Below are 9,516 nucleotides of genomic sequence, written 5' to 3'. Positions count from 1 at the left end.
CTCCTGCTTCATAAAGTTCACAGAATTTTTCATATATAGCATTTAAATCTTGTCCTCTGAGCTTCTTTTCCCAAGCAATTTCTAATAAGTATTTCTTTAGGTCATGATACTTTCCCTTTTTATAGCTTAGGCTCTTTTTGTAACTTTCATTGCTGTTATCTATGTCATATGCAATCCTGAAATTGCAATTTAGTATTGCATGGTCGCTTTTGCCGAATGGAGGGTGATATGTTAAATTGTCAACATCGTTTTCTTGCCTAGTAAATATGAGATCTAGCATTGAGGGCACATCGAGTCCTCTTTTTCTGGTGCTTTCCCTTACATGTTGCGTTAGGAAAAACTCTTGCACAAGATCCAGGAGCTTTTAGACCCAACAGCTTTCTTGGCTTATTATATCTAGAGTATTCCAATTTATATTTGTATTAAAATCTCCATTTAGTATAATTCTTTTCGATTTCTCTTCCATTTTATGTAGTAATGCTCTTAAACTCTGAATTGTAATTTCCACCAGGTCTTCATATTCGTCTCTTTCCCATGTGTTTGATCTGGGTGGCATGTACAAATTGGCTACAATTACTTTCCCTTCAGATGTATTTATCTCTACTGCAATCAGTTCTACTTGTGAGGGTATATCTAATTCTATTTCTTTGACTTTTAGATTTTTCTTAGTTAATATTATAATTCCTCCTCCTTTTTTTAACCCGCGGCGTCCGGTCGACGTTCTTTTACGTCCACACGTTTTGTCACTGCCAATCCCATCGACGTACATAAACGCGAAAAAAATGCAAGGTCCCTAATTTGCATAATTTTAAATTTTCGCCAGTCATTTTTGGTGAGTATACACGTGACACCTTCCTCAACAAGATGCCAGGCAGAGACAATGCCTTACCCAGCATGACCACCTCCCCCCCCTGCATGCCATTGTCTCAGCAATTCACCTGTTATCAGTGACCTGGCCAGTATAGCCATGTCATGCCACGGTTCGAAATTCAGGGCCAGAGTGATTCCCCAATCAATGACAATGTGGAGGACAAACTTTACATAGCATTAGAGGAAGAAACAATTAGAAACGATGATCAGGTAATGTGGCAAAAAAAAGGTCAGGTATTAGTGAGTGAAACAATGCTTATAATGCCTATATTACTGCTTGAAAACCAATATACTCTTGTACTAAATATAAATTCGTAACAGTAAATAAATAAATACCGTTTATGAGTGGTGTGAAACAGTTATCCTCCCATAGAACTCGTTTTCTTTGGTGCCAGCCTGATAGAAAACCCAGTAAGGTAAGGAGGCTCTCCTACCTGTAATGAGTATTTTAAACCTCAGGTGAGCGATTTCTCTATGAATTTTCGATGTTTCTCACCAAAAGCGAAGGTTTGAGCCAAAAATTTTTTTTTCCTAAAATGGTCGGGATTGGGGGGAGTCAGTGGTGGAAAAGTGGTCGGGATGGGGCGGGTTAAGTTCCTATCTGATCTCCATATATTATATTCCTCTAAGTTTAGGATGTCTTTCGATATCCATGGTGTTAATTTTGTTTATCTTAGGAATATTATATGTGGTTCATTTTCTCTGACATAATCATTCATCTCTAATAATTTAGATACTATTCCATCCACATTTGAGTACATCAACTTAATCATCTTGTTTATATACTTATCATGATTTGGTTCTACTACCTTCCTCCTTTTTATTCTCTCCTGTTTATGTACCACTTTCGTACTTGCAGTCCAATTACTTTGTAAAAAAAATGTATTCTTCTCCTCCTCTGATCTTCCCTCATTTTTTTGTCTTTGCTTCCTCCCTCTTCTCTTTCAGTAATTCCAGTTCCTCTTGTGTTAGGCATCTTTTTATCCATTCATTTTTGAACTCTTCTTTTTCCATAAGGTTCTTTGCATTTTTTAGTATCTCCTCCACTGTGTTTACACTCTGGAAGGTTACCTTTAGGGGTCTTGACATGCTTTTCTCGTGTTTCCCTAACCTTTTGTGTTCCTCTACGTCTTTACTACAGATTTCCTCTGATACTTCTTTAATTATGCTCATTACATTTTCCATCTCCTTTTTGTCTCTTGAGATCTTGTTTTTTACTTCTTCCTCTGCTATACCAGTGATTACTATAGATTTGTTCATATCTACTGAATCTCTGACTAACTTAGAATTGTTTTGGATTATTCTTTTCACTACTTTTTTAATACTTTTTTTTATTCCACCCTTGTTTCCAAGTCTTTCTTTACTTTCACCATTTCAGCATAAGTGGTTTCCACATCATTTTTGTAGCTTTGCACAGCTTCATTCACCTGTGTTATCTTATCCTCAATATCACTGCTCTGATCTATCAGACTGCTTACTTGCCTAATTGTCTCTGTATAATTTTTGAACTCTTCCATAATACTCTCGTGGTTGACTACTGTACTTGCCATTTCACTAATTTTCCTCCTAAGTGTACCCACTTCAACTGTTAGCTCATTTATGGTTGTTTCTTTCTCGTTGACTTCCTTTCCCAATTTTTCTATTTCTTCCTTTTGCAAGTGCATCGGTTTCTTAATTTCATCAATCTCATTCAGAAAAGCCGTCTCCAACCTATGTACTCTTTCAACTAGTTTGTTGTGAGTCTCCATTTCAACCAGTTTTTGGTAGAAATCATCATCCTGCTTTCTACCTTTATCCCTTTTCTTTTCCAAATTTGCTTTACTAAAGTATGTGGTCATTTTGCAGTACTAAAAGCACATATAGTACTTACATTCCCTGGGGGCAGATTGTAGACAAAACAATGATCAGCTGATTGTGTGCATTCCTGCGCTGCTTCTTTACTTTTCTGTTTGACCAAGTCTTACTTAAAACTTTTTTTTTAATTTTTTTATTAGAACACCATTTAGTCTAACCTTGTACAGAGCTTGACTCATATAAAGATACTTATTTAGGTAATGCCGCTGGCCAAGTTGGCCAGGTATAGAGTGCTGTCGATGTGCGTCTGCTCTCTCTCGGTGCCTCGATGTGTGTGTGTGTGTGTGTTTTATGCACAGGACAGTGTTGATGAATCGTCAGTTCCTAGGTGAAAAGTGGTATCCTTACGTAGATCAAATGAACATATAGTCCCTGTCAGTAATTGCTTTACATTTCTCTGGTTTCAGGTACTGGGATCCCATTGTGTCTGAATACTGTCATTTAGTTTTATCATGACTTCATTAGCCATTGTTGAGCTTCCAGACAGTACAAAGGAACTAAAGAGCTCAAATGAACACACACACACACACACACACACATCCTTTCTAAAACCAAACTGCCTTTATGTTGTCATACTGTGTTCTTCTAGATGGTTTACATAAACTTTTCTTATCAACTTTTGTGGTATCTTATTTAGAAAACTGGTTTGTGATACTGGCCAGTAGTTGAGTGGATTCTGTCTATTCCCTTTCTTGAATAGGGGAAGTGTTTGCTTTCCTTCAAATATCAGGTAGTTTACCTTGACCTAAGGATTCCTTATATATTAAATACATTGGTCTAATCAACTCTTGCACATTCATGTAGCACCCAACATGAAATTTCGTCAGGACCATTTGCGTTTCCTTTGTCTAATTTGATTAACTACTTCTGTACTTCTCTTTCTGATATTTGTATATCTGGTAATATGTGTGGTCATACATGTTCCATAACATCTCTCACAAAATTATTTTCTTTCATAAAAACTGATTTGAAGTTTTTATTTGGTGTTTCACAAATATTTTTCCCTTGTGTACAGATGATCCCCTCGTCCATAATGGACTGTAATTTAATTTAACTTTGGTTTTACTTTGGATGTAGCTCTAAAATAGCTTCAGTTGATCACTACTTTTATTTATAATGACTTCCTCAAACTGTCTTTGGGCTTCTCTCCTTATCCTTGTATAATCATTTCTTGTCTGTTTATAGCTGTTATATGCCCTCTCACTATTGTGTCTTCTACATCTATTCCACAAGAAGTCCATTTTTTCTTTAGATTTTTTACTGTCTGATATATTTGCCGAATGGAGGATGATACATTATACTGTCAAAATCATTTTCTTGCTTAGTAAGTATGAGATCTAGTGCTGATGGATCATGAAGTCCTCTTTTTCTGGTGTTTTCGTTTATATGCTGTGTTAGGAAAAACTCCTGCACAAGATCCAGGATATTTTTATCCCAACAGCCTTCATGGTTTCTTACATCTATAGTATTCCAATTTATATTTATAATGATATCGCCAGATAATATAATTCTGTTCCATTCTATGTAGTAATGCTCTTAAACTCTGAATTGTACTCTCTGCCAGATCTTCATATTCGCCTCTTTCCTAAGTGTTTGTTCTGGGTGACATGCATAAAATTGCCACAATTAATCTCCCTTCAGATGTATTACTCTGTACAGCAAACTGTTCTACATGTGAGGGTTTATCTAGTTCTATTTCTTTGACTTGTATATTTTTCTTTGTTAATATTATAATTCATCCTACTTTTTGTTTTTTGTTTTTCAAATTCCCATCTCTTCTCCATATATTGTATTCCTCTAAGTTTAGGGCATCGTCTGATATCCATGGGGTTAATATTGTTTCTTAGGCAAATATGTGGAAAATTTTTGGTATAATCTTCAATCTCTAATAATTTAGATACCATTCCATCGACATTTGACTACATCAACTTAATCATCTTGTTTATATACTTGCCATAGCCTGAGTATATTACCTTCCTTTTTATATTCCCTGCTGGTTATGTACCACTTTCGTATCTGCAATCCAATCACTTTGTAAAAAAAAATTAACTTTTCCTCTGGTCTTTTCTCGTTTTTTGTTTTTGCTTCCTCCCTCTTCTCCTTAGTGTTCCCAATTCCTCTTGTGGTAGGCATCTTTTTATCCATACTTTTCTGAATTCCTCTTTTTCCATGAGTTTGTTGGCATTTTTAAATATTTTCTATAGTGTTTGCACTCTAGAATGTTATTTTCAGTGGCCTTGACTTACTTCTCTCATATTTCCCTAGCCTTTTATGTTCTTCTACATCTTTATCACAGATATCCTTTGATATTTGTTGCAGTATGTTCATTATATTTTCCGTCTCCTTTTTGTCCCTTGAGATTCTGTTTTTTATTTCATCTTCACCTATGCCACTGATTACTATAGATTTCTTAATCTCTACAGCTTCCTTGATCAGTTTTGGGTTATTCTTTATAATTTCTTTCACTTCCTTTCTTACGCTTTTTCTTCCACCTTTGTATCTAAATCATTCTTTACTTTCACCATTTCAGCACACGTAGTGTGTACATCATCTTTGTAATTTCTCACCATTTCATTTACCTGTGTTATTTTCTCTTCAGTGTTACTACTTTGGTGTATCAGACTGCTTGATTGCCCGATTTTCTCCGTATCATTTCTGAAATCATCCATAATTCTCTCATGGTTAACAAATGTACATCCCATTTCACTAGCCTTCGTTCTCAGTGAATTTACCTCAGGTGATAGTTCATCTACTGTCGTGGCTTCTCTGTTTATTTGCTTTATTAATTTCTCATTTTCTCCTTCAGTCTGCGTACCTCATTCTTGATTTCTTCAATTTCCAATTGAAAAAAATCTCTCTAGTCTATTGACTTTTTCAACTAACTTACCGTAAGTTTCCTTTTCAACCAGTTCTGGGTAGAAGTCATCATCCTGTTTTTTGCCTTTGTCTCTTATCTTAACACCTTTTACAGGCATATTTCCAAAATATGAAGCCATCTGAAAGAAAAGATCTCTACTTACAGTCTTTGCATTCCTCTGTCGTCTGCTTACCTTGATATTGTCCAGCTGACGTAAGGAAATTCATCATATTCCTTGACATTTATATAGATGTTGACACTGATATACTTTAGGCCACACTTTCTTTGATATTTCCTGTTTTACCATGCTGGATCATCACCTAAATTAGCCTCACCCATAAATAGATACAAATTAGGTATCCCCAGAGCGAAGCTCAGTGACACAAGTCGTACCGGTGTGCTTGCTGTGCTGCTGCTGCTGTGTGTGTGCGTGTGCAGGATTTGCTTAAACCAAAGTGTGTGTACTGTATAGAGTGTGTGCTGCAATATGGATGTTTACTCTGTGGTCGGTGGAGTGTGTGCTGATCAGGAATGCATAAAAGACAAAGAATGCTTATTATGCCATTGCATTGGGTACCTAAGTAGGAATGGAGAGGGAATGTGTGGAAAAACAGATGATACGTACTCTTATAGTGGAGGAGGCCTGTAAACAGACTTTATAAAAATGTATGTCTGGTGTCGAAGTGATGGTAAAGAGAGTGCTACATTGTGCCATGAAAAGAGGATGTCTAAAGAGAGACAGTGGTAGGAGGGAAGATAACGAGATGAAACTATTTTATTCAGACTTTCTTTGAATTGTCATTTATGGCTACGTACTCACATATTGTTACGTCCCAGTCCCCACACTGCCACAGGCTCCAACAGCAGTAGTACAGTACAGGAAGGACGTTGCCCAGTGAGTTGTTCTTCCTATGGTCAGCCTTAAGGTGTACAGCACACAAGATCAGCTGAGGCGAAAATAAACACTGGCTCCTTAAAGATCGCTGTCTTTATTTTCCAAATAATTCCAATTAATGTTTTCCAACTTCATTGTTCTCACAAGCACTGGAACTATACACACTCTACTAACTGCTATTACACTCAGTGCTTGACAACACTTCACAGTTAGTACACTTAATGCTTGCCAACACTTCACTGTTATTACAAGTTCTGATGATATACAAACTTCAATAACCCGTCACTGTTTGCCACTGTTTTCACAAGTACCAAAAATATACAATCTTCACTGACAGTAATTACATTTAATGCTTGCAAAGCAACTCTTCAAAAACTTCACTAACAGCATTGCACCAAAACCGACTGCACTTAACTCACACTGAATTGATACCCGACTAAACTTGTAATAATCTCTACCCCATCTTATATAAGCTTGCACTGGTCTAGAAACGTCTTGATTCAACGAGAATACTCTCGACGGGCAACAGTTGCCAACTCGGAAACAGCCCAAAACATGCCAGTGTTATCTTACATTTTATAACACTCTATGTCATTTACCATACGAACTTAAATTACATAATTCAACAAGCAATCACTTGAATAAAACATTATAAAGAAAAAGGGCATAAAAAATAAATGAATGTTTAACTTACGAAATAATACGCTCACAAACAACAGGCAAACTGGCAACTCTGATGAATCGTACCGGAACGTACGGTACGAGAAACGTCTCGAAGGTACGAGAATACCTAACTGGCAAATCTCCCTTCATAACACTACCCCCTACCTAGTTCTTTGTCGTCCCGACAAAACTACACAATATATGCAAACATAAACCTTAATCTTACTGAAACCTCTAACTATACACAAAATAATCCTTCAACTTATCAGGTCCTATTCTGTGCCGCTTCTGACGATGTCCTTGCTCCTCCAGGAAGGTCTTGGTCCTCATCTTGATTCGTTTCTTCTCTTGGGGAACTGTCACCATCCTCTTGCACTTCAGCTCCTTGGTCCTCTTCAACATCCTCAGCTGCGGGTGAGTACAATTCCTTGGAGACATCCCAAGTGTAAAATCCTGGCCCATGGTACTGCCACAGACGGTTCACTTGTACCACCTTTGGGCGAGACTTTCTACCTCCACGAATGTGATATGTTACATCTGATAGGTGGTCCAAGACAGTGTAAGGCCTGTCCCATGGGCTTTGCAGCTTCGGTGACTGTCCCTTCTTTCGCTGAGGATTGTATAACCAAACTTGATCACCATCCTTGAAGAACACCTCACTTACCTTGGCATCACACTTGCATTTCATCACCTCTCCTGAAAACCCGAGGGCTCTTCGCACTTGATGATGTACCTCAGCTAGCTTTTCCTGAAGGTGCTTTGCATAGCCAATGGTGTCTGTAGGCAGCTCTTCACCAAGTGGTCTTCCCATTAACAAGTCGATGGGTAAACGTAACTCGTGGCCCAACATCAGTTTTGCAGGAGTGTAGCCAGTAGACTCATGGGATGCAGACCGATATGCCATCAGCAATGTGGGTAATTTCTGGTCCCAATCCGTTTTTCCATCTACGCAGTACTTGGCCAGTTCTTGTCCCAGGGTCCAGTTGAATTCCTCCACCATCCCATCTGACTGTGGCCTTAGTGGGGTCGTCCTGGTCTTCTTGATCCCCAATAACTTGCAGCACTCACAGAACACAGCAGACTCGAAGTTTCTACTCTAGTCTGAATGTAGCTCTTGTGGCATCCGAAAACGACAGAAAAATTGATCAACCAACACCTGAGCAACAGTTGCAGCCTCTTGATCGGGGATGACATAGGCTTCTGGCCACTTTGTGAAGTAGTCCATGGCAACACATATATACCGGTTTCCTCTCTCAGAGAGTGGCAACGGTCGAGCAATGTCCACCGCAACTCTTTCCATCAGTGCACCCACTTGGTACAGCTGGAGAGGGGCACAACCACGTTTCTTGGGTCCCTTCTTGGTACAGCACACATCACAGGCCCGACACCACTCTTCAACATCCTGACGCATGCCAATCCAGTAGAACCTCTGTCACAGCTGGCTTAAATTTTTCTTCATTCCTAGGTGCCCACTAATAATCTGGTTATGGGATTCATCCAAGATCTTGGACCTCATCTTTTTCTGAACCACCAGTTGCCAATACTTGTTGTGGCCATCAGCTGTCTCTCACTGATGCTCCAGTAGTCCATTGTTCAAGCAAAGAAGGTCCCACTGACTCCAGTAGCTCTTGGATGAAGGGCTTAACCTGGAAACTTCTTCCCAAGATGGTCACGCTGTACCTTGCTGCAGCGACCCTAGCACTGGCTGTAAATCTGCATCCTTCATCTGCATCCTCTTCAGGTCTTCATCTGATGCTGGCCCTGTCATTGCAGTACGGTTGGATTTCTTACTGTGATCATCCTTTTTACTACATTGCCGGCACTCTGGATCACAAGGCCGACGACTCAGGCTGTCAACATTGCCATGTACCCGCCCAGGACGGTGTTGCACCTCATAATTGTGCTGGTCTAACTTCCCGAGCCAGCATGCCAGTTGGCCTTTCGGATTCTTCAGCGTTTTCAGCCACTTGAGTGTCGCATGGTCCGCCCTGATGATGAAGTTTGACCCGTACAGGTAGGGATGGAAGAAATCAAGGCTCTTCATCACTGCCAAGAGTGCCTTGCTGTAATAGGCAACCACATACTCCTTGTCATCCTTCTTCTGTGACAGGACTCCACCAACACCATGGTCACTAGTGTCACAGTCCAAGATAAATGGCTGATTCTGGTCTGGGTATGGCAATACTGGAGATCTTGCCAACGCATGCTTGAGTTCGTCGAAGGCTTTCTGAGTCTCTCCTGTCCATGCAAACTTCTGCCTTTTTCCCAACAGCTTATTAAGAGGAGCAGCTATCATTGCAAAGTCTTTGACAAAACGCTGATAGTAGATGCACAAGCCCAGAAAACTCCGTAGCTCTCTCACACAAGTTGGAACTGG

The sequence above is a fragment of the Coenobita brevimanus genome, chromosome 91 (genome assembly GCF_032717465.1).
Source record: "Coenobita brevimanus isolate Jiangsu-jjx chromosome 91, ASM3271746v2, whole genome shotgun sequence".
NCBI lineage: Eukaryota > Metazoa > Arthropoda > Malacostraca > Decapoda > Coenobitidae > Coenobita > Coenobita brevimanus.
Note: the sequence above shows the minus strand (reverse complement) of the source record.